The following is a 26,962-nucleotide window of genomic DNA, read 5'->3' as shown; positions in this document are numbered from 1 at the left end:
TAGGAGACAATATTTACATACTTTTTATCAAGGTATACAAATTAAGTTGTTTTTATACGTATGCTGCTTAGCATTGTGAAACAACTTTGCTATTTGCACATTGAACCAGTTACAAGATGAAACGAAAACATACTCTGAAGGTTTCTTCTGTGTCTATGACCCAACTAAACTTTGCATGCATGTCACTTTAAGAAAAATGCAAAAAAATGTAACTTAAGATACCTTGAGGTGTATGAGCGCGTCATGTGATCAAGGTCCTTCCGGGATCGAAACGCGTCATGCCAACCGTGTTAGCTGTGGCTGAATAAATCTTGTATGGCAACACGAACTCTGTGGTCTGCACTCTGGTTTTTGGCAGAAAAAAACGACAGCTGCTTACGGAGACAAAGCAACATATCTATATATATATTCACTGAAAAAACCATAGGTTTCAGGGGCGTTATAGTTAGCTGGACTTTTCACTCGTACAAAACCATAGAAATTCCCCCGTTATAGTTAGTTCAGCTAACTATAACTGCTAACTGAGTGATGTAATATGTGACGTCATCAGCAGTGCATTGCGGGCGTGCGAGTTATAGTTAGCTGAACTAACTATAACGGGGGAATTTCTATGGTTTTGTACGAGTGAAAAGTCCAGTTAACTATAACGCCCCTGAAACCTATGGTTTTTTCAGTGAATTTCAAAGGTTTTTTAAATGCTAATTTCTAGTTATGCCTACAGAGATAGGACATGTGAAGAAAGAAGGAAAAACGCACAGAAAGAAAAAAAAGAAATGCAGAAAGAAGCAACAGAAGTCCTCAAAGACGAAGAAAAGTGCAGGAAGAAGTATAACGTGCAGAAAGAACAAACAGAAGAGCAGAAACAAGCCTTGTTGCAAAATCATCCTGTACCCTCAACTTTTTCAGACGGATACTGGTGGTAACTGAGTCTGACTATCCAGTCCTAGAGCCAGTGCTATGTTAAAAGACACTCAGAATACAGTGAAAACACCTACATACACTAGGGCACACTATGTGTTGGGGTCCCCCTGTGATTAGCATGACCTCCTCTGTAAGCCCCTAGTATATAATAGGGCAGGGGATTAAAACTACCTCTTAAAACGCACCACAGGGCGTGTTTGAACACGTCACCTCATGCCCCGTCCCCTCCCTTACCCACTGTGTAAACACGCCCTGTAGCCGTTTTAAGTTGGGAGATTAAGTCCCCTTGAATCCTGAGGGTCCCTAGGGTCCAACTAGACCACTAGGTACCTCCAGTAAGCGCCACAGAGCTGCGTTGCAGAGAGTTGTAAAAAGTGGCACGGCCTGCACCACCTCTCTGCAACGCAGAGTAGTGGTGCTTACTGGAAGCACCTGGTGGGCTAGTTGGACCCCAGGGTCCCTCAGGATTGAAAGGGAATTATTTCCCCAACTTAAAAACGCGCCACAGGGAGGGAGGAGCCAAGATGGCGACCGGAGCAGACGCTTGAGCGCCCGGCTCCGTCGGCCCTTGGCCCCGGACTATTATCCTGATTCCTATCCTTGCCGATTCTCGAGGTGAAACGTGTACGACGACGCGCTGTCCACGCCGCCACTTCCCCGAAGTCTCAGCCCGCCCGGATGCCGGAGTTTTTGGTGCTTTTGTTCTCCGCCCTGGACCCCTGCTCTATTGTGGCCTTTGCCGGCCCCCAGGAAGCTCCGCAGACCCGCTAGCGCAAATCCGAGCCCCGCGGTCCCGACCTCACCTAACATCACGGACTGTCGCCAGATGAGCCTGGGGAGGGACGGCCAGACACCTCCTGCACCCTGCGCCTGAAGGGCTGGGGCTGTAAAGTAAGCCCCGGTGAGGCGGGTCTCCTGCCCCGATCTGTGGACCGCGCTGTGGGAGGCTGCCGACCCCCTTCTTCTATTGCCTAGTCGGCTGCAAAGAGAACCCGAGGGAAGGGAGGCGACTGTTGGCTTTCCCGGTTGCGGCGCAGACCTGAGGGGGACTGACTCCTTGCTACGACCCCCCCCCCTGGCCATTGTACCGTCCGGCGGTAAAACATGGCGTTGTTTGCTTGCTCGCGGCTGGGGGGTGATACTCCGGTCTTGCCCGCTGCCCGCTTCGCCCTCCCTCCACCAGACACCAGCTCCACGGTGCCGTCCCGGATTGCTGCCGATGTGGGGGTGCAGCTTCCGCTGACATGCGGCTCCGTACTGGCCGTCCTGCGGGACTTTCGTTTACAAATGTTTGCTCGCTTTCAGGCGCTAAGTGAGCAGTTTGACTCCCTGTTGTCGGCTGCGGGCCGTGAGCGCTCCGTCTGTCATCAACACGGCGTGGGTCTGCCAGTGCTTTTGTCCTCTTGCGGGGACGCAACGGCTGTGTGTGATCGTGCTACACTGGTGCCTGCATCTGGCTTTCTCGGCACCCAGGATCAATTGCTCTTCAGCTTAACAGCGGATACTTTGTTTCCCCGTTCATTGTTGCCTGCTTCATTGTTGCCTGCCTCACCGCGTCTGCAAGAGTATCCAGCTGAGCAACACCTAACATCCTCGAGGAATCGTTCACGGTGGCCTACTGCTTCTTTTCTGTGGAACTCCTGTACTCTACATGCCATGTCTGGACTTTATGTGGTGCACAAAGGGACCTCTACAGATGGTCGGCGGCCATTTTGGGATTCTACTTCACCATCTTCTCCCAAACGGCCATATTGTCTTTGTCTGCACGAGATGCGGGGCCTTCATGTAGGGGCTGGCTTAATCTCAAGCCCGCGATCGGGCCAGGGCTAGACTGATTAATATCGCCATGGTTTCACGGAGGGACTGGACTGGGACTGGAACTGTATGTGTACTTTGTGCGCATTCGTCGCGATTTGTCTTCCTTCATCTAAATTGTTGTGACAATTCATTTTCACACGACCGCTTTTGGGGTAGTGGGTTCTCAGTGTGTGGAAGCCAAAGATGGCCGATGGTTTAGGGCGCTCTGATGATACGTAGGCTCCTCCCCACCTTCTTCTTTTTGGGAGTTTAGATTAGAATAGTCCTATTCTTTTCTCACCCCCTTTAACATAGGTGTATTGTTTTCTTATCTTTCTTTACTTTATTCTTACTCTCTTTCTTGTCTATATTTCGGGTTTATTGGGCGACAGGCACTATGCTGGGGGGGGGGGGAAGGCCGTAGCCTCCGCATTGGTGTAGGGTGGGGGGGTAACTTACTGTTTCTAATTAGTTCTATGGGCCTTTTTTCTCTTTATGTTTCTGCGCTATACTTGTTTCGATTCTGGGTCCGGGTGGGGGGTTGACTGAGTGGGGGCGGCACTGGAGGGGTGCGTAATTGCTCATGTGACTATCCTGTTATATAACTGCATTGCCTCACTGCCTGCGATTTTACTTCCATTGCTGTTTTAATGATGCTGCTGCTCTCCCGTGTGGTGAAGATATCGTGCGGACTCGAATCTCCTTGGTTCTTATTCTTCACTGACTATTTCCCTGATAAACCTATTTTGAAAACTTTAAAATTAACCTTCACTTCTCCTTTCCCTGGGGTCAAGGATCTCTCCAGTGTATGTTTCATAAATCGTTGCTAACCTTGACCGTTGAAGCACAGGGGCCGTAATGTTTGTATCAGTGCTTAACCGTATCGTGGCCGGCCTGAAGGTTGTAGGCCCGTATTTGTTCTTTTAATATGCACGAATAAAGGTTTTAAAAAAAAAAAAAAAAAAAAAAAACGTGCCACAGGGCCTGTGGGCGTTCTGAGTTGAGAGATTAAGTCCCCTTGAATCCTAAGGGTCCCTAGGGTCAAACTAGCCCACTAGGTACCTCCAGTAAGCGCCACAGAGCTGCGTTGCATGGAGGTGTAAAAAGGGGCGTGCCCTCAGAACACCTGTCTGCAACGCAGCTCCCTGGCTCATACTGGAGATACCTGTTGGGCTAGTTGGCCCTCAGGGACCCTCAGTATTGAAGGGGAATTAATTCCTCAACTTACAACTGGCCAGGGGGCGCGTTTGCAGAGTGCTGCAAGGAGGGGGCGTGGCCTCCGGCGTGATGCCGGTCTTCTATTTATTTATTTTTAAGAAGGAGGGCTGTGTGGCCCCCTTTCTTTTTCTAATTTATTAGCCCTGGGGACCCCATCCCCCAGGGCCTGCACCCTAATTTTTTTTGTTGAAAAAAATTAATTTGGCCCTCCCAAGGCCTTAATCGGCCCCGGGGACCCCAACCCCCAGGTCATGGCCTTTTTTTTTTTTATTCTTTAGGAGGGGGGCTGTGTTGCCCCCCTCCTCAGGTCACTTATGGCCCCGGGGACCCCATCCCCCGGGGCCGGCCTTTGTTTTTTATTTAAAAATATATATATATATTTATAGAAACACCTAGGACATGCTGGACAAACCGTATGTACCTATCACCATGACGATTTGCGTGATATTCATTAAAATGCGACTATGCATACAATGAATCCACGTAGAATGTATTCACACCGCTAGTGAAGCTCTGACATGTCTGACACCCTACCGTGCCTAATCCCGGCGCCCCCGCTGGTGGGTACTCTCCAAGTAGACACCCTTGTCGTTTATTTATACAAACATGGGTAGCTATTGACGGGCACATTTAATACACATGCACACCAAGCCATTCAAAGGGGATTCGACAAAAATTCGACCAAACTATGCAAGAAACCCCCTCACGGTTAATAAAACACACATCCACCGCCGGATGTGTAATACTTTTTATTTTACTCTCTGGAAAGGAGACAAACCTCACTTGAGAGTCACAGCGTGCTCCTGGCTGAGCCCAATGCTGTGTTACACCCACCAGTGCCCGCCGAGTGCCACACACCTCTGTGTTGTATTCCACCAGCTAGTGCATATGCTATGACACTCTCTAGCCCATGTGCACTGTAACACCACCCCGTGAATATGTCATGCCACACTTGCCTTCGCACGGGTTATATTGCCCCATCTAACGTGCCTTCCTCGATGCCTATGTTATAAAGCACAGCGCTATGCCATACATATTACAATCTGGGATCCATATCTTTGTCACAGTGCATATGCAATGTTACACTACCCAGCACATATTTTATATTACAACTTTAGAGACTACTTAGGTTACACAACACTGACCTGTGCATTTTACACTCCAAGACGTATATCACATAGCAAGCGCTAGTGTCGGTGCTATCTCGCGCTCTCCAATGAATCTGTCATTGCGCACAATGTATTGCATATTATATTTCACGCCCCGGTTCATCTTATATCACACTTTTTGGTGCATAGTTTATACCATATACTATATCTAGTTTTCATTTTCAATCGTGCTCTCAGGACTATGTTCTATATAACACTGCGTCCACCTACCCTTTTCACGGGCATTACATTTTGCGATGGGGGGTGGAGGGTCAGGGGATGTTTCTGCCAAGTGAGCCCGGAGTCACAGTCCCAAACGTCCTCTTCTTCCTGAATAAAAGTGAGATTATGCTGCATACTTGTTCATATTTTAAGTAGTTCACACATTTTAAAAACAATAAAGTTCCTAATACCCACCTTCTATGAACAGTTAGCTTGCTGCCCCATCCACCTCCTCCATATCCTCTGTTGTCTGAATCCAAGGAGTAGCCTCCTCCCTCCTACCATGCATAGTCTGATGTGCTGCCACTGCCCTGCATTTAGCATGATGTACCAGTCCACTCATCCTGCCCTCCATTGCCCAATTCTATGGCCCATCATTGACCTCCTGCTTAGCCTCTGTGCTTTGCTTGCTGCCCCTATTCTCCTTCCCCCTGCCCTCCGATGTCTTTGTGCATGCCCCTGCTCCATCCTTTTTGACCACCATGTTCCATGGACCTGCCACTCCTATCTACTCTGAGTGTTCTGTTGAGCTGCCACTCCCCTACCACCTGCCTAGCATTGTCAGATGACTGTAACCTGTCACTGCCACCTCTACCCTGCCTGTCCACATGCCATGCCCCTATCCCCTTCCTCCTGTCCTCCATGGTCCATTTTACTGCCACACCCTTCTGCCTTCCCTGGTCTGTTGTGCTGCAACTGCTCCTCCTGCCTGCCCCGCGCGGTCTGTTGTGAGGCCCCTTCCCCTGAACTCTCTTGTCTGTGCCCAGGTCCTGACCCTCCCTTCTATCCTCCATGGTCCTTTGTGCATGCCCCTGCACCCTCCTTCTTGCCCATCATAGCCATTGTGCTGCCACTAACCCTCCCGCTTGCCATGCATGGTCTTCTGTGCTGCCATGGCCCCTCCCACCTTCCCTGTGTGGTCAGCTAGCTGCTCCTGACCCCCTCCCACCTTCCCTCCATGGTCTGTGTGTATGCCATCATAGTCTCACTGTTGCTCTCCATGGTGTGTCTTGTTTCTAGTGCCCATCCTGCCTGACCTCCATGGTCATCTTGCTGCTCCTGCCCTGCCCCCTTGCCCCCAGCCCTCTGTTTCCATGTGCAGACCCCTATTCCCTCCCTCCTGGCTTGTCGGTTCCATTGTAATGCCCCTGATCCGTCCCTCCTGCCCTTTATGGTCTGTTATGCTTCAGCTTTCTCTCCTGTCTGTCCATTATGGTCAGCTAGCTACCATTGCCTCTTTCCCCTCTGTTGTCTGTTGTCCATGTGCATGGTCCTGTCCCCTCCCTATTGCTTTCTATGGATTGTTGTGCTGCACTCCCGTCCCGCATGCCCTGTGTGGTGTATTGTGCTGCTGCAAACCCTGATGCCTGCCCTGTAGGGTCAGTTTGGTGCACCTCTCAATGTCCCTCCTGTCCTCTGTTATCCGAGTCCATGTCCCTACCCCAATTCCTCCTGCCTACCATGGTCCAATGTACCATACTTGCGAACATTTTGAACTTGGTAAGGGGGAGATTTTGAAATAAAACTGGGGTATTGATTTTCCCCTTTGAGTTACATTGAAAAAGAGAAGATTGTAGACAGGAAACAGATCAAGTAAAGCCCATTTGAGCTTAAAAACATTGGACGTTTCCTGGCTGAAACGGGTCTGTTGGCATGTATGGTTGTATGACCACTGCCTCTTCCTTCTGCCCACAATGGTCTATTATATTGCCACAGCCTCTCTTGCCAGTCCTGTATTGTTGGTTTGTTGCCCCTGCCCCCCTTTCCACTGCCCTCCATAGTCTGTTGTGCTGCCACTGCCCTTCCTGCCTGCCTAGTGTGGTCAAATTGTTGCCTCTGCACTCTCCTACCTGCCTTCAATTTTCAGAGTCCGTGCCCCTGCCTCTGCCTCTCAACAGTATCCCAATGAACAACTAGATTGCTAACATTCTATATTTATTACAAAAGTGTGGAATGCCTGACGTCATCTTGATGTAATCAAAACTGTAATGCCTAGAGCATTTCCTTTAGAAATTACATATATGAGAGGGTCTTATTTGCATCAAAATTATGGTTAGTGCTCTAAAAAACTAAAATGAGGACATATTTTCTGAGTTTTCAAATAGCGACAAAGAACTTTTAAATTATTTGTAATCTTAGTTTTTTTATCCAGTTGACCACTTGATTAAATGTTGCATCCAAGAGGGTGTGGTGTTACTTCCAGAGCTGCAGACTTTGCAACTGGGGAACCAGGTTGGAGTTTCTGCTTCAGCTCAACATTCTGTGATTCTGGTCAAATCACGTAATCTCCCCTTGTCTACAACCAAAATGAATTTTCCTGCATCTTCCTGCACAAAAACAATCAGAAAATGCATTTTTCTCCTTCAATGTATGCTGAACATTTTAGCATGCATTGAAGGTTAAAAAATGAGGAGAAATGAAAACAATTGTCCTTGTTGTGCTTTCCTACACCAATTGGAGAATGGTGCAGCATTCACACACGTCGAGTTTTATGATTACTGATAAATCTGGAGATGTGTCTTGTTCTATGAGTATTCAGTGCAATCACGCACAACAACACTTATAGAACACCCTTTCAACGCAAAGTGGTGTGTATGATGAGGTTGTATTTACATGGAGTAGAAAAGGTACACAGAGTGCCTTTTCCTCTCTTTGTAAATATGAAAGAGTGTCTTGCGCAATAACTATGTTACAAAAAGTGACATATTTCTGTTTGGAAAATTGCTTGCGAATGATAGAAGGTAAGCACAGAGTTTTGTCTGCAAAGATGCTCAAAGAAGAATGATTGAAATGATTGCGGTCCTTCAATAGGTACAATGGGAAATATTATGAACCACTCAAATCTGTTTTTTTGGAGGTCACATGATATCCTATGACATAGAGATTCCAAAACTACATAGGTATAAACAGAGTGTTTTTAAAAACGTATTCAACCTTTGTAGCTTCTTGCAGATCTGCCTATTCTGCATATTAATACTTAGTTAAACTTACCTTCACAGTAATAGAAATAAAAAATGGTACACATTTTTTTCAGATGTTTTTTGTAATGTAAATTGGGGTAAATTGCTTATTTTAGAATTAGGATCTGTGAAAGAAAAGAAAAAATAGTTATAACGTAATAATACATTTTTAACAACACAGCATAATTTAAACAAAGTAATTTGTTTGCCATTTTTGCTGTTCTCAGGATATATTGAATTTCACTAGAAATAGTGATTTCAATCGTACTCATCACATAACAGCGGGCAAAAAAAACCAATCAAAAAGATTGTTTAAAAAACAACAACATGCTATTCTCAGTAAAATACCAGAAAATACAAATCACACATATATGAAATGCTTATGGATAACAAAATTTTATAACTTTAACTTATAAAAACTGTAAATGTTGTTGCTTTAAAATATTCACCGAGTCAATGAGCACGAAAAAGTCCATAATGCAAACATATACATTTCCTTGAGGCCAAATGGTATTTTTGCACTCCTTTTTATGCAAATTGTCCAATGGTAATGCTATAAAATTATAATAATAAATTCCTCAGAGAGTGAATTATCTTCCTAAAACTTTGACTTTAAAAATATTAGGTAGGAATTTGGTAATTCCCTAGGCAAACGTTGTTTGAAAACAAACTGGGCATCATTACAAAGTGTCCAGCCTTTGTCACATTTTAGATAGGCAGTGTAATGTCCAGATGTTGTGGAAGGATCATCATGGAAAATTATTGCAATTGCTACAAAAGTCCTTCCTGATATTGATAGTTGTGTTGCTACAAATTGCTTTATTAAAGTATCCAAGTTTCTTCCATCAGCTGTACAATGTTGCATCATTAAAATTATGTATTGTCCATATTTTTTTTAAATAATGTGGATAACATTTCTGATTTACATTGGCTACACTCCATGTTTTGATTTGCACCTTTAACTAATTTATTGAAAGACACTGATTTACAGTCTGGTAATTTTAAATATAGAAAACTTTCAGTGTCTACATTAGTGCTACATGTATACATGCAATTTTCACAATGATGTTCCCATTTGTAAGAAAGGCCAAAAATATTTTCTATTTCTACACCTTCATTTTCAAAAATGGTAAGCATATACATAAAAAATTCCTGAGCATCTTGTTGGATATTTTGTGTAAATTGTGTAGAACCAGAACACAAATCCAAAAGATTACGAACATCTGAAACAGTTTGTATTTTACTTGTATCTGCATAATTTGTTCTTGCAAACCTTCAAGGTAAAAAACAACATTGACCACTACATTAGCATAGCAGCTGACACCTGAACTATTTTCAAACTGATAACCAACAATCTCTTCAATAGTGTCCTTTTTCTTTTTACTTGCTATCTCAACATAATCTTGTTCGTTTCCCTTCTCTACACCTTCAGTACAGATATTCTCAAACCTTCTTTTTCGACCAACCAAACGCTTTTCAAATACAGGATATTGACCTAAATTGGGTGCATACGCCCTTCTTAACCTAATATACTCTTTCACCTAGTTTGCATCTGCAGTAATCTTTGTCTAATCAAAATCAATCAAAAACAAACCAGATAATGTTCTGACTCGCGACAAAGCAACATATGCCATACCCTCTTTAAATACGGTAGATCCAATGTTCACAAATGCACTGTCTACACTTAATCCTTGAGATTTATGAATAGTTACTGCATATGCCAGAGAAAATGGAAATTGTTTCCTACGGACATATCAATCTTTAACAAGCAAAAAACGAACTGAACAACGACCAATTTCTTTAACTTCTTCAATCTGATCAAATTTAATTTTTAAAAATTCAATTCCTTCTTTTTTCTGATAATTGACAAAATTCACAACTTTACCCATTGCTCCATTAACTAAACATTTTTCTGCATCCAAATTACGCCTTAAAATTACCCGACAGTTTACACATGCATATAGTGTCTTTTCAAAACCAGCTGTTTTAGATATTTTTTTTCTAAAGAATCCAGTTTTGTTTTCAACTTTCCTGTCAAAATAATAGTGATTCCTTCATGCTCTATTTTATCGATGGCTTTCATTTTTATAATTTCTTCATTTTCCAGTTTCAATAGTTCTTTATTGAATATAGAACACTTGCGCAGTGTTGGCACTAAGCAGATCACTGATTTATTTTCTGCAATTTTCATGTACACTTTCTCAGGAACTGCATTTTCATTTGGGAACAAATTAGAGAGTAATCGACTCTCCAAAGCTTGTTTCCAATGTTCTGTCAGAATTCCAATTCTTATATCTTGAAGAATACTTCCATATTCAGCATCATTTGCCTGTCGCATATTTGTTGTCAGTATTCAAAATATGTCCAAATGTTGACGTTACCAACACTACCAAGAGACTTTCTGGTATCTTCATGTGCAAGTGTTTTAAATACCGGTTGTCCTTTTACCGGAGTCAGTTGCAGTGGATCTCCAAAAATTATGGCGTGTTTTCCTCCAAATAAAACGTCATACTCTATTTTAAGAATTTTCTGCATTCTTAAATGCACAAAGGCAAGCATCAAGTTTGAGGCCATGCTTACCTCATCAATAATGAGAAGTTTCATTTTCTTCAGGACTCCTGAAACTTCACAACAAGCTTCTCCAGATAGCTTGTGGTATTTCAATTTGTTCTCATGCTCTACTGGTAGCATTAGTAAATGATGTAAAGTAATTCCTTTAATGTTATGTGCTGCCAACCCAGTTGGAGCAGTGACAATACAAGACAAAAGCGACTCAGTTGTTGTCTGCAGATAACTTGTAATTACTTTAATTAAGAAACTTTTTCCTGTTCCAGCTTGACCACTCACATACATTTGGATAGGTTGAAATGATGTACATGAGCACCCTTTCTTTTCATGAAGTAATCCATGGTCAATCTGCTCTTTCACTTGTTGATATATTTGTTTCTGTTCAACATTTAGTTGTTCTTCCAAGTTTCCTAACTGTATTACATCTTCTTGAGCTTGATACATTGCTGTTTCCATTTTCAACAATTGGTTGTCCTAGTGGATCTTGACTCAGTGCAGCAGAACTTTGACTGTCTTGAGAACTGTCTCTAGCAATCTCAGCTGCAATTGTAGCTTCGTGATCAATTTCATCATTCAACATTTTCACATAGTTTGCAAAAGCACTGCATTTTATGGTATCTTTACAAGCATTAAATGAATCTTCATAGCTCTGAAAATCTCCAATTAATTCCAGTTCTGAACGCCACGGTTTGAACATTTGCAAAAGGACTAAATAGTAAAATTCCCTTTTGACAGCAGTGTCGCAACTCAGTTTCCTGTGATTAATTACATTTCCTTTCCTTTGTTTCACCAGACATCCTTCGGAACCAATCACTGCATATTTTCCATCATTGATGTTCTCTCTAGTATTCCGTTTAAAAGTGTAGTTTTGCAGCACTTCATAGAGACACATGTTCTCAAGATAATGACTTCTGTTTGGGTAATATGTGTCCAACATATTCGTTTTCAAAATATCTGTACTTTCTGATTCTTTTTCAGCTAAATATTCAATTTCTTGAACAGATTTCAGTACTAGATTTCGCATTGCTGCAAGACCTAGACTCACCCAAATGATTCTTCTACTTTTGGAGTATAGTCTTGCAGATGATAACTGATCTGAGCATTCATATGCTCCAATTTCACGATGCGACAACATCTTCAAACTGAAACTGTATAATTTCTTACTTAGAGTCTTCTTTCATGAGAAATCTCTTCCCACATTTCTTGCAATTCCGTCTTTTCTGATTTAGTAATGTAGGATGTTACATATCGAGCAACAGCAATGGAATTGTCCGCAACATACTGAATATCCATGTTAGCGTTCCACATGGATAAAACATCTGGATTGTAGTCATTTATGTATTTTGACTCTTCGCTTCTTCTTAAGTTGTAGGTATTTTTTGGAGACTTTCTTGTGATGGTATGTCGCATAGCTGACATAAAACTGTTCACTCTTCCTTTGGATAATACAGGACGTGGAAATCCGAAACGTCATTTGGTATAGAACTTATCCTTTGACTTGTACTTTTGCCAACAGTATTTTCCACACCTATGGCTTTGGAATCGTAAGACTTGTTGTTTTAAGTTTTTATCTTCTCTGCTATTGGGTACGGCACATGTGGCATAATCTTCAATGAAAGACAAAACAGTTTAATCTGAATCTGTTCCAAATTTGGGGGCGTCCTTGATCCATAACAACGTATGTATATGAGGAGCACCTCTTGCTTGATACTCCTTTCTCCAAAAGAAATCCACAAACTTCTCCAAGAGGAGGATTCTTTTTATTGCAGATGAAAGACATCATAGCTTCAAATCTATGATTGAAATATCTGCATACATTAACAGGATCCAAAGAGCACAATTCTCCTGGTGTCTTGTATTCAATATTTTTCATATTGGAATTTGCCTCTCGAAGAAATTCACGTAAATCATCCCAAATATACTCAGAACAGCTTAGTGTAAGGAACCATGTAGGAGTTCCTAAGTTCCGTAGCATACATTTCAGTTCTCCATGACGACGGTACCAATATTCATCAGTCCCACGCTGACATACCATCAGATTAATCAACTGAGATTCTAAATGATCATCTCTCTGATGCACTTTATCCATAAAATCCTTTGCAGTTACATTTTGCAGATGCATTCCAGTTTTTAAAATGTGATTTACTGCATATGAAAGTCCAGACAAGTCACTTTCAAACAGAAGATGAAACATATAAGGGAGACATTGTCGAAATCTTGGATCTTCTGCATATAATCTTGTTGTCCGATATGCAGATGCAGTAATCTGCACAGGACGTTCATCATATCGTCCACCTTTTCCTGTTGGAAACAACTGCGGGAAACAACGAGCTTCCAAGCTCTCTTCCCATACACTCATGGGACTTCCTCTTGCTTTTTTCATTTGGAACAACTCAATCGTATTCCCCATCACCTCTTTGGAATGAAGTGGATGTACACTGTAATGTTCATAGATTTCTTCACATCTGGACATGTCCACTTTTTCAATTTGTCCACTTAATGTTTCAGTATCTTCTGCTAAATCTATTTCTTCTTCTCCTACAAACACATTTCTGTAGTGCTCATTATTTTTTATCAGATACAATGATGCCTTTTGCACTTTTCTAACATCCACTAACTCTTGCCAGATTTTCTTATTCTTAGTAGGAACACCATTAACTAGAATGACTAGTCGTTCATTTTCTGCATGGTCTACACCAATAGTTTCAATGTTTTTCTTTAAATCTAACGGTAAATACACAACTCTTCCTTTCAATCCTCTTTGTAACTCTGATGGAGGTAATTTACTTGTTTTAGGCTCCATACGAACAATAGCCTGAAACGGGTGCACACATTGAATGAGAATAGACTCATACGTATTTAAATCTATCAGCTCTGGAGGAATAGCAACCAACTCAAGATTATTATGAACAGCTCTAGCAGGCATGTTATTCTCAACTTATTTGTTATAACAATATTTGCAAATACGCTGCTCAGATCCCAAATCAAAAGAATCCTCTACCAACAAATAAGTTGCAAATTCCTTCCACTTATCATTATCTTCTATTTCACTTTTTAAATACAGATTGACACTACTAGTCTGATTTTTATAGTGACTTTGCCGACAACAAATACAAGAAACATTTGGTCTTTCACCTGAAATTACCTTAAACTTTGTGATTTGATCTTCAAATTTTTTTGTAATCACGGGTTCTACATTCTCTTCAACATTTTGTTCTACTAATGTGTCAGTTTCTGCACTCTCTTGCTGAGGACCAAAGTAACAAAACTCAATATCATCACAAACCTTCTTCACATCTGATACTGACCCCCGCAAAAGAGCACTGTTCAACTCATTTGACTTTAGTGCTGGACTTTTTGCATAATACAATCTTCTCACTAACTTCCGCATTTGAGTATGATGTACTGCCAACATCCTGTAATGGTGAAAAACACTTTGACAAACTTTCCTAGAAAGGCAAGCCAGAGAATGACCTTGCAAACCAGTATTTTTTCTCACTCTGCTAGGGTCTTGTCCTTGCAACACCTTAATCTTTTGTTTAACACTTTTTTTACTATATGCTCGTAAAAAACTACACAATTTATCAATAGATTCTTGTCGTACACTACAAATACTACTGCAATCCCAAGTGTACACAGGGTGTTTTGGATGTCTCCCTAGAACTTCATCAGCTATCACTTCTTCTGCATTTCTTTCAACCATTTTCTCTCTGTCAATTGGACAACCATCTTTAACCTCATAACCTCGACCTCTGGTGTCAACTGCATACAATAATTTATTGCTCTGTAAATAACTCTTCATTAAAGAAAGGCTCTGAACTGGAACTGTGTTTCCATTCTCCCAAAAAAAATCACAAAAATGTATTCTATTAATTACTCTTTTCCTCCTACTTTTGGCCTTCATTAAATGGATTGGTTTATCTAGTGATCGAATTCTGTTTAATACTAAAATGAATAGTTTCCTTTTTACTTCAAAAGCCTTTTCAACAATGGTTTCAATATGATTCTTCTTTTTATAAAATAGAGCTCTCTTTTTATATTTCTTCACATCTTTCAGAAAATTATGTACTACTCTCTTGTAAAATATTTTTTTGCGTATTTCCTTATACTGATTTTGCCTTCTTTTACCATACTTTGTTTCCTTAGACTGTCCATTTGCTTTTTTGCTTTTCCTATTATTTTAAAAAAAAATTCTAGTTGAAGCATTCTCAGAGGTTTCAGCATTCTGAACATTCCGTTTGGTCCTATAAACATTTTTAATAAATTGCTTTGTGATCTTACCAGAAGATTTTTTCTTTTTATCGACATTATGGTGCCGATTACGATCCGGTAAAAAAATTCCCCGTACGACTCGTATCCGGTCTTTTTACCGTACGAATCGTACAAGTGCCGTACAAACTGCCAATTACGATTCGCATGGGAAAAAGTCCATACGAATCGCATTGGGAATTATTCCCCACACGTCCTCGGGTCGGAAAATGTGTCCGACACATCCCCGGACGATTTACCGTACAAATGTGAAAAGTGAAGTCCGACCGCGGAATTACGATCCATCCCGTGCGTCCGATGTTACAACCGTATGGAAAAAACACCGTCCGCACCGAACTCCCATAGCAACCATGGAGACATGTGCCCGCATACGCGCCCAACACTCCCCCCAGCCCTCCTATGTACGAGTCGAATCCCCCCTCCCGGCCCCCGTACGTACGCGCCGACCCCCCCAGCCCCCGTATGTACACGCCGACCCCCCCAGCCCCCGTATGTACGCGCCGACCCCCCCAGCCCCCGTACGTTCGAGTTGTACCCCCGTGTATGTACACCCGTGTACGTGTCGTACCCCCGTGTATGTTCACCCGTGTACGTTCGAGTCGTACCCCCACCCGTGTATGTACACCCGTGTACGTGCCGTACCCCCCGTGTATGTACACCCGTGTACGTTCGAGTTGTACCCCCACCCGTGTATGTACACCCGTGTACGTGTCGTACCCCCCCATGTATGTACACCCGTGTACGTTCGAGTCGTACCCCCACCCGTGTATGTACACCTGTGTACGTGTCGTACCCCCCGTGTATGTACACCCGTGTACGTTCGAGTCGTACCCCCACCCGTGTATGTACGGTGCGTACCCCCAGCGCGTACACGGGGGGTACGACACGTACACGGGTGTACATACACGGGGGGGTACGACACGTACACGGGTGTACATACACGGGGGTACGACACGTACACGGGTGTACATACACGGGGGTACGACACGTACACGGGTGTACATACACGGGGGGTACGACTCGAACGTACGGGGGCTGGGGGGGTCGGCACGTACATACGGGGGCTGGGGGGGTCGGCGCGTACGTACGGGGGCTGGGGTGGGGGTCAGCGCGTACATACGGGGGCTGGGGGGGGTACGGCGCGTACCGGGCCACCTACTCTGGTCGTTTCACGCCGTACTTCGCTTTTCCGGCACTTTTTGGGTGTGTGAAAATATTGCCGTCCGGACTGCTGTCGGGTCGAATCGTACTTCCTGGGTCGTGAAACGCTGCCTGAAAGCGTCCCGACGTCACGTCGCAGCATTCCCGGATCACATTCGTACGTATATTTTCATCGGTGGGTGTTTTTTACGAATCATACGGAAATGGTGTTTCCGTGCGAATCGTAATTCCATGTTTGTAAAGTTTTACAACCGGGTACGAGTCGGACGGAGAAAACGCTCCGACCGACGGTTCGTACCCGGTTTTTACCGGATCGTAATCGGCACCTATGTTGTTCATTCAAGACTTGTGGTTGATTTTTCTTCAAGTAACTCTCCTTTCTCTGTTCTTTTCTTTTTCTGGCATGATTTCTCTATTTTAATGGTGAAAAACAGTATCTGTAAAAAATAATCACAAATAAATGTATATTAATAACTTTAAAATGTATACTTTTCTATTACGGTACACACACAATTTTTTTTTAAAATACTGACTAAGAAACTATAGCCCTGAAGCACAAGTGTGACGATGGTTAAAACACTACATGCATAGTGCATATTACTTTGAAGCAGTTCATGCCCTAAAGCCTGCCTCACTCAAAGACTACATGCTTACTGACTGAATGATTACAGTGCTATAAGGAGAGACACTGGGTGAGTGACAGGGTGTTTGCTAGAAGTGTATGGATACTGACTGGGATATTGATGGTGTGAAAGACAAGTGTGTAGGTGATTAGAGACCGACATGCATAGTGGATAAGTGTTTGAATCAATCCATATGTTAAGGCCTGTCTCAGTCCAATAGTACTTGGATACTGACTGAATGTTTTGAGTGTTGCAAGGAGAGTGCCAGGATGAATTTATAAGTATTTGTTTTTTGGCGCAGTAAATACATTAGTACATGGTGCCGAATAAGTCACTGGAGAAGTATAAGGCGAGTGACAGGGTGTTTGCGGGAACTGTATGAATACTGTCTGGGGTATTGAAGGTGTGAAAGACAAGTGTATAGGTGGCTAGAGACCTGCATGAATAGTGCATAGACATTTGAAACAGTCCATGGAGTAACATTTGGATCACTGCAAAACTACCTGAGTACTGACTGAATCATTAGAGTACTACAAACAGAGTGACTGGGTGATTCTTTTTAAGTTTTTGGGTTTTGGCGCAGTGAATAGATTAGTACTTAGTGCCAAATGAGTCAGTGGAAGTGTGCAATTGAAGTGACAGAGTGTTTATTGTAGTTTATAGATACTGACTGGGAAATTGAAGGTCTGAAAGACAATTGTGTTGGTACTTTGAGGCCTCCATGCATAGTGGAAACACGTTTGAATCAATCCATGTGCTAAGGCCTGCCTCACTGCATGAGTACTTGGGTACTGACTGAATGATTAGACTATTGCAAGAAGCGTGCCTGGGTGAATTTATAAGTGTTTCAGTTTTGGCGCAGTGAATGCATTACTACATGGTGCTGAATAAGTCACTGGAAGAGTGCAAGGGGAGTGACAGGGTATTTGCTGGAAGTACATGGATACTGACTGGGGAATTCAAGCTGTTAAAGACAAGTGTATAGCAGGTTAGAAGCCTGCATGCATACTGCATAGACATTTGAAGCAGTCCATGTGGTAATGTATGGTTCACTACATGAGTACCTGGGAACTGACTGAATCATTAGACTACTGCTAGGAGAGTGCCTGGGTAAAACTTTTAAGTTTTTCGGTTTTGGCGCAGTGAATAGATTAGTACATGGTCCTGGATCAGTCACTGGATGAGTGCAAGATGAGTGACATGGTGTTTATTGAAGTATATAGATAATGACTAGTTAATTAAAGAAGTGTAAGACAAGTGTATAGGTGACTAGAGGCCTGCATGCATAGTGGATAGACGTTTAAACAGTCCATGAGCTAAGACCTCAGACACTGCATGATTACCTGGGTACTGACTGAATCATTACACTACTGCAAGGAGAGTGCCTGGGTTAATCTTTTTAAGTTTTTGTGTTTTGGTGCAGTGAATAGATTACTACATAGTGCCAGATGAGTCAGTAGAGGTGTGCAAGTGGACTGAAAGAGTGTTTACTGGAGTTTATAGATACTGACTAGTTAATTGAAGAAGTGAAAGACAAGTGTGTAGGTGACTAGAGGCCTGCATGCATACTGGACAGACGTTTGAAGCACTCCATGGGCTAAGGTGTGGGTCACTGCATGAGTACCTGGGTACTGACTGAATCATTAGAGTACTGCAAGGAGAGTGCCTGGATAAATCTTTTAAGCTTTTGGGTTTGGCGCAGTGAATAGATTAGTACATGCTGCTGAATGAGTCACTGGAGGTGTGCAAGGGGAGTGACAGGGTGTTTATTGGAGTATATAGATACTGACTGGGTAAATGAAGGTGTGAAAGACAATTGTGTAGGTGGTTAGAGGCTGCATGCATAGTGGATAGACATTTGAAGTAGTCCATGTGCTAAAGCCGGGTTCACTACATAAGTACCTGGGTACTGACTGAATCATTAGAGAACTACAAGGAGAGTGCATCTGTGAATTTAGTATTTGGCTTTTGGCGCAGTAAATGGATTAGTACATGGTGCTGAATGGGTCACTGGAGAAGTGTAAGGGGAGTGACAGGGTGTTTGCGGGAACTGTATAAATACTGACTGGGATATTGAAGGTGTGAAAGACAAGTGTGTAGGTGGTCAGAGGCCTGCATGTATCCTGGACAGACATTTGAAGCAGTCCATTATCTAAGGCCTGGGTCACTGCATGAGTACCTGAGTACTGACTGAATCATTAGAGTATTGCAAGGAGAGTGCCTGGATGAATCTTTTAAGTTTTTGGGTTTTGGCGCAGTGAATAGATTAGTAAATGGTGCTGGATGAATCACTGGAGGTGTGCAAGGGGAGTGACATGGTGTTTATTGGAGTATATAGAAACTGACTGGGCAATTGAAAGTGTGAAAGACAATTGTGTAGGTGATTAGAGGCAAGCATGCATAGTGGATAGACGTTTGAAGTAGTCCATGTGCTAAGTCCGGGTTCACTACATAAGTGCCTGGGTACTAACTGAATCATTAGAGTACTACAAGGAGAGTGCCTCGGTGAATTTATAAATGGTTGGGTTTTGGTGCAGTCAACGGATTAGTACATGGTACTGAATGAGTCACTAGAGGAGTGCAAGGGGAGTGACAGGATGTTTCCTGGAAGTGTATGGATAATGACTGGGGAATTGCAGGTATGAAAGACAAGTGTGTAAATGGTTAGAGGACTACGTGCATAGTGGATAGGGGTTTGAAGCAGTCCATGTGCTAAGGCCTGGTCACTGAATGAGTACTCGGGTACTGACTGAATGATTAGAGCACTGCAAGGACAGTGCCTGGGTGAATTTATAAGTGTTTGGGTTTTGGCGCAGTGAAAGGATTAGTACATGGTGCTGAATGGATCAGTAGAGTAGTACAAGGGCAGTGACAGGGTGTTTCCTGGAAGTGTATGGATATTGACTGGGGGATTGAAGATGTGAAAGACAAGTGTGTAGATGGTTAAAGTGTATAGTGTATAGGCGATTGACTCAATTCATGTGCTAAGGCCCGCCTCACTCCATTATTACTTGGATATTAACTGAATGTTTACAGTATTGCGAGGAGAGTTCCTGGGTGAATACATAAGCAGTGACTGGCTCCTAATTTTACCAAAACTTGAGAACAGGAAAGGTTTTTAAGCAGTTATGTGTATGCAAAGATATGAAGTACCCAAATGCTTCTCTCACAATGGTTCCCAAATGCACACAGACTCACAGTGTGGTTCTACACAAGCAACACTACCCCTTGGACTTTACCAAAACTCATTCACTACTCTGGAAGAAGTAAGGGAACTGGACACAATCTACATATTTCAGTACTGCACTTTAGTGTCAAAGCCTGGCTCATTTTATGAATGCATAAGCAATGACTGGCTTCTAATGCTATTAAAACTTCACAACATGACAGGTTTAAAAACAGTTATCTGTCAGCAAAAACATGATGTTACCAAATGCTTCTCTCCCAATGGTTACCCAAATGCACACAGACTCACAGTGTGATTGTAGACAAGCAACACTATCCCTTGTACTTTAGCAGAACTCATTCACTACTCTGGAAGGAGTAAGGGGACTGCACACAATCTACATATTTCAGTACTGCACTTTACTGTCAAAGCCTGACTCATTTTATCAATGCATAAGCAAAGACTGGCTTCTAATGCTACTAAAACTTAACATGACAGGTTTTAAAACAGTTATCTGTCAGCAAATACACGATGTTACCAAATGCTTCTCTCACAATCCTTACCCAAATGCACACAGACTCACAGTGTGATTCTAGACAAGCAACACTATCCCTTGGACTTTAACAAAACACATTCACTACTCTGGAAGGAGTAAGGGGACTGCACATAATCTACATATTTCAGTACTGTACTTTACTGTCAATGCCTGACTCATTTTATCAATGCATAAGAAAAGACTGGCTTCTAATGCTACTAAAGCTTGACAATATGACAGGGTTTAAAACAGTTATCTGCAAGCAAATACATGATGTTACCAAATGCTTCTCTCACAATGGTTACCCAAATGCACACAGACTCACAGTGTGATTCTAGACAAGCAACACTATCCCTTGGACTTTAACAAAACACATTCACTACTCTGGAAGGAGTAAGGGGACTGCACATAATCTACATATTTCAGTACTGTACTTTACTGTCAATGCCTGACTCATTTTATCAATGCATAAGAAAAGACTGGCTTCTAATGCTACTAAAGCTTGACAATATGACAGGGTTTAAAACAGTTATCTGCAAGCAAATACATGATGTTACCAAATGCTTCTCTCACAATGGTTACCCAAATGCACACAGCATCAGAGTGTGATTCTAGACAAGCAACACTATCCCTAGGAGTTTACCAAAACTCATTCACTACCGTGGAAGGGGTAAGGGGACTGCACACAATCTACATATTTCAGTACTGCACTTTAGTGTCAATGCCTGACTCATTTTATCAATGCATAAGCAAAGACTGGCTTCTAATGCTACTAAAACTTGACAACATGACAGGCTTTAAAACAGTTATCTGTCAGCAAATACACGATGTTACCAAATGCTTCTCTCACAATCCTTACCCAAATGCACACAGACTCACAGTGTGATTCTAGACAAGCAACACTATCCCTAGGAGTTTACCAAAACTCATTCACTACTGTGGAAGGGGTAAGGGGACTGCACACAATCTACATATTTCAGTACTGCACTTTAGTGTCAAAGCCTGACTCATTTTATCAATGCATAAGCAAAGATTGGCTTCTAATGCTACTAAAACTTGACAACATGACAGGTTTTAAAACAGTTATCTGTCAGCAAATACACGATGTTACCAAATGCTTCTCTCACAATGGTTGGCCAAATGCACACAGACTCACAGTGTGATTCTAGACAAGCAACACTATCCCTTGGACTTTACCAAAACACATTCACTACTCTGGAAGGAGTAAGGGGACTGCACACAATCTACATATTTCAGTACTGTACTTTACTGTCAATGCCTGACTCATTTTATCAATGCATAAGCAAAGACTGGCTTCTAATGCTACTAAAACTTGACAACATGACAGGTTTTAAAACAGTTATCTGCAAGCAAATACATGATGTTACCAAATGCTTCTCTCACAATGCTTACCCAAATACACACAGACTCACAGTGTGATTGTAGACAGCCAACTATCCCTTGTACAAAATACATTTACTAGTCTACAAGATGTAAGGTGACTGCACACATTGCAGAACATTTTCTACTACACATTAGTACCAAAATGTTTCTCTCAAAATGATTCCTAAATGCACACAGACTCACTGTGTGATTCTAGACAAACAACACTATCCCTTGCACTATACCAAAGCACATTTCTTAATCTACAAGTACTACATTTTGGTGTAGAAACATGACTCATTTTGCAAATTCATAAACAATGACTGGTTTCTAATTCTACCAAAATATAAAAACAGCACAGTTATCTGTCGGCAAACACATGAAAAACACAAGTGCTTATCATAGAATGGTTTCTACATGCACATACACTGTCAATAAGATTGTGGACAAAAAAAAGTACTCCCTGCACTTTAGCAGGAGAAATACATTAGTCTGATTAAAATCAAAATAGACTACATACATCCCCTCACAATTAAATAACTCACCTTTCAAGTTGTTTTGTAGATTAAGAAGTATTATCAGTCACACACCAGGTTTTCTTATACAGAATCTCTGTACTGTGCACCTGTCAGCAAAACCAAAGAATGGCAAAGTTTCCCTCTCATTTTCCACACATATACATGTAAACATCAAATCACATTCCTTCCCACATTAATTCAAAAGCTAACACACATTTCTATCGGTTAAACATTTCAACCCTTTCCAAATGACATACATTTGAACCCTACCCCCAATCTGCCTTCTGCCTGTTACCAGAGAAACAGGTCATGGAACACTGAACTGAGCACACAGGTCACAAGTTCAGCACACAATGTTGCTAATCAAAATAGCAAGTGTGCTTGACTTTTCAACATATCAGCTTATCATATATAATGTTCCTTTCAATCAGTTTTTGTTAACCAATAAGAATCATGCATTTAAAAAACAGAAACATGCACCCTAGTTTTCAGTGTAAAAGGTTGTCAAACAATCAATGATTTCTTGTCTTTTTTCAAAACTGCATCTTAGCCAACATTTTAGAAAAATAGTACTTTTCAAACTGCCATTTCATTTACAGTGACCATCTGAGTGCATCCAGACCTCCCTTCAAGATGCTTAGAGTGTGGATTGTGGGACACAGCTATATTTTCTGGAGCCAAAGGTATGCAGAAAACAAAGGCATTCACAAAGACCTAGGTTTGCCAAATGTAGACATTAAATGGATTGGACAGAGAGGGTTAAAGTGCCACCAATTGATGCCATTGGTAAAATCCTTTATGCATCTCCAACACCCTGACCTCATAATAGTGCACTGTGGTGGCAATGACCTAGGCACTTTGACTGGGGTAGGTCTGGAAATGCTTATGAAGGACACCTTTGCAGATTTGATTTCACTTTTTCCCAAAACTGCCTTTGTGTATTCTAACATATGCCAAAGGCAGAAATGGAACTGGTCCAATAATTTTTGTCGACAGATTGAGAAAGCTAGGAAGCATGTGTATAAATCTGTTTCTGCTTTTCTCAGAGACTATAGAATGGGGTCCATTTACAATAACAATCTGCGCTTTCATATGCAAGAGATGTATAGGAGAGATGGAGTACACTTTACTGATGAAGGAAACAGAGTCTTCCTCAACAACTTTAGACTCTGTATAGGTACTTACTTATAAGTACCAAAAACTCTCAATGAACACAACGGCTCTTTTTAGAGCCACTCAAAAACGAAACACATAAGCTTGATGTTTATCTCCCAAAAATTTCAGTTTTGTCCTTGAATCCGTGCACCCAATGTGCTAGGAACCGCGCACCCTACGCGAGAGAAATCGTGCACCCAACGCGTTAGGATGCGCGACTCCTAATTTTATCGTAAAAAAAAAATAGCCCCTATCACTAATTTTTATTATCCCCGGGGACCCCATCCCACGGGGTTTATTAAAAAATATTGGGGACCGTGGGGGGAGCCCCAACGCCCCCACGGTCACAGCCGGCTCCCCGCGTCCTTCGGGAGCCGGCATTGCTTTTCCACATCGGGAGCTGCTGACATACAGCTCCCCGGGTGGAAAAGCAATATCGTTTGGATTTTGAAAGAGAGAGCAGAAACAAAGTTTGCTATGGGAGGGCGGGAGACTCCCGCCCTCTCATAGCAAACAACAGTGTCCTGGGGGTGGGCAACCCAGGACACTGTAGGAGCTGGCCCTGGGGCATGGCGGTCCCCAGGGCCCTCGAGGGCTCCAGGAGGGCGGCCACGCAGCACCCCTCCCTCAAACAATAAAGCCCCGGGGCGGTTAGCCCCCCACCCTATCTATTTTCTAGCTCTGGCGGGTAGCGGTCCCCGGGGCTGGGGGGCCCCCCATTAATTTTTACAGATTTCCCCCCCGGGAATTATTAAGGAAGCTCGGAAGCCCGCGCTTCGGTCTTTTTTTTTTCCGGCCGGATCCGCGCACCCTTCGCGCATTTTGCAGATTTTTTTTTTTTAAAGGGGGCCCCAGGGGGTCCTTCTGGGACCCCCTAAGCAACACTAGAGGGCCAGAGTATTTCTACCCTGCCCCCTTTACATCTTTCACACACTTATTTCCCTTACTTAATCAGCCTCGCTTCTACCGAGGCACAAAATGGCTGCCAACAGTTCCTGGTTTCGAATGTAGACAGACACTTGACAGCCAATTAGCATAGATATATCTATACTTTTAACTCTAATTTTCTCAGGAACTACTGAACGGATTTACACCATTTATGCAAAAGGCATGAGTCTGAACTGAGGACTACCTCTTTGCCAAATTTGGTGTAATTCCGTTCAGCAGTTCGGGCTGTAGCTGCGTCAACAGGTCCTATGGGAAATTGCATGAGGAAAATGCGTTTTGGGACCCCCCTTTTTTCTCAGCCCCCGCTTGATGAATCACCACGAAACTTTCAGGATAGGAGCAGACTGGAGCCGGCCAAACGTTTGGAAAATTTCGCGAAGGTTCATCAACCGGTGCCAGACTTATTGGGCATAGAATGTTGCGGAATTCCTAAGGTCCTAACTATAACTACCTACTGGCGACCGCCAGTAGGTAATATATATATATATATATATATATATATATATATATATATATATATATATATATATATATATATATATATATATATATATTCACTGAAAAAAACAAAGGTTTCAGGGGCGTTATAGTTAGGAATTGGCATTTAAAAAACCTTAGAAATTCACTGAAAAAACCATAGGTTTCAGGGGCTTTATAGTTAGCTGGACATTTCCCTCATACAAAACCCTAGAAATTCCCCTGTTATAGTTAGTTCAGCTAACTATAACTCGCGCCCCCGCAATGCACTGCTGATGACGTCACATATTACATCACTCATGACATGGTCAGTGACATCACTGATGACATCTCAAATGACCTCACTGATGACATCACTGATGACGTCATCCATTGAGTATGTGTTTCTGAACAGTTTTAATATGTTTAATATATATAGGGAAAGGCCGGTGGAAGAATGAGTGGGTGTACAAGTGTGTGAATGGATGATTTTCTAGGTGCGTAACTGACTCTATAAGTGAGTCATTAAATGTATCTTACTGCAGACTAGTGACTAAACTGTGTGAATGTCTGTATCTGTCTATCTGTTGGTGTATAAACGGCTGCATGGTTTTGTGACTAGCAATATGAGTGTCTCTATGGGTTATTGATTGGTTGTCTGAGTATCTGTATGGGTGCCTGAGTGTATGTGTGGGTGGGGTGTGTGTGACTCTGTGCATAGATGTGTGAGTGGGTGATTCTCTGGGTGCATGGTTTTAAGAGTGCAACTGTGATGGACTGTATGGTTGGGTGTTAGAGGTTGTTGTTGCAACAGCGCTCAAACCTGTTTAGAAATACAATGATTGGGTACATTGAGCTTATGTGGCTAACAGAATAACTTTTATGTTGAGAAGCTCTTAAGTAATGCTGTAAAATTCTGGTAATAATTATTGGCTCATGTTATTTACCCTATGTATTTATTTGTTATTATTTGTATGTACCACTGCTTGATTAATGGGTTCAGCCTTGGCTCACTCCTATAAGCACGATCCCTATCACGTTTCATTTGCTTCATCTCTACGAGTCACTTGTTTTTCCCCACACGTGTTTTTGTTTGCATCAGAAGGCTTTCAGTATACGACACTGCACATTTTCAAATTGACAGTTACGAGGCACGTTGCTGCAAGAGACAGGTGCTACACGTGTTAGTCTCCATTCCTCGTGTGGTAACCCCACCCTCCAGAATACTATTTAAGCCCCCAGTGAGTGTAAGCATGCGCTTGCGCTCGTTCGATCTTCAATTACCTGGAAGCTGAGACAAGTCTTCGGAGCTCCCTCCTTCCTTCATTCGGGTGCCGATTCCGCGCAGATGCGCATTTCCTGCTCGCTGGACAAAGTCTTCCCCTCGCCTCCTGGAAACCGCTTCCTGAATCACCGGAGTTACAGTAAAAGACGTCCCCCGCTCTAGAGGAAACAAAACCGAGAAAAAGAAAGTAGTGAGTAAATGCCTGGAGCTGAGAATACAATTTACTGCAGTAAGTTCATTCTATTTAATTTTCGTTTTTTGGTGAAAAGAACCTTGGCAATAATAAATACAGGATTTGTTTATCAACGGACAATTAGAGAAGGAAAGGAAAGAAACTTTTCTTCACTTATCTTTGGAAAGACGCTTTCTAGGCAGAATCCTCATCAACAATCCTGTGTGCAGAAGAACAGACTATTAAGATTGTAATAACGATTTCATTGTGAGTTATAACAGGAGCAAGAAGGAACATTTATTCAGGACCACATAGCAATAATTAGACATTTAATATTGTTGATGTTATTTATGTCATTACAGAAAGTATAGTCCAAAACTGAAAAGAGTTTACAATTCTAAAAAAGCATTTTTTGGCGCAGAAAAGAATTAGAAGCGCCAAAGGTAATTTGTCATGT

At 42.3% G+C, this 26,962-nt stretch overlaps 1 long non-coding RNA gene across 1 annotated transcript; it reads right to left on the bottom strand.

The window, feature by feature from the left end:
• Positions 1–221: 221 nt before the first annotated feature.
• LOC146784208 (uncharacterized) lies at positions 222–26,436 on the bottom strand. The gene is made up of 2 exons (XR_014970674.1): positions 26,333–26,436; positions 222–344 (listed from the first exon to the last, which is right to left on the bottom strand). It is a non-coding gene; the product is annotated as an uncharacterized LOC146784208 (long non-coding RNA).
• Positions 26,437–26,962: the final 526 nt, after the last annotated feature.

Source organism: Triturus cristatus, chromosome 11, assembly GCF_964204655.1.
Source record: "Triturus cristatus chromosome 11, aTriCri1.1, whole genome shotgun sequence".
Taxonomy (NCBI): domain Eukaryota; kingdom Metazoa; phylum Chordata; class Amphibia; order Caudata; family Salamandridae; genus Triturus; species Triturus cristatus.
The sequence above is the reverse complement of the archived record's forward strand: the minus strand, read 5'-3'. Positions and strand labels throughout refer to the sequence as shown.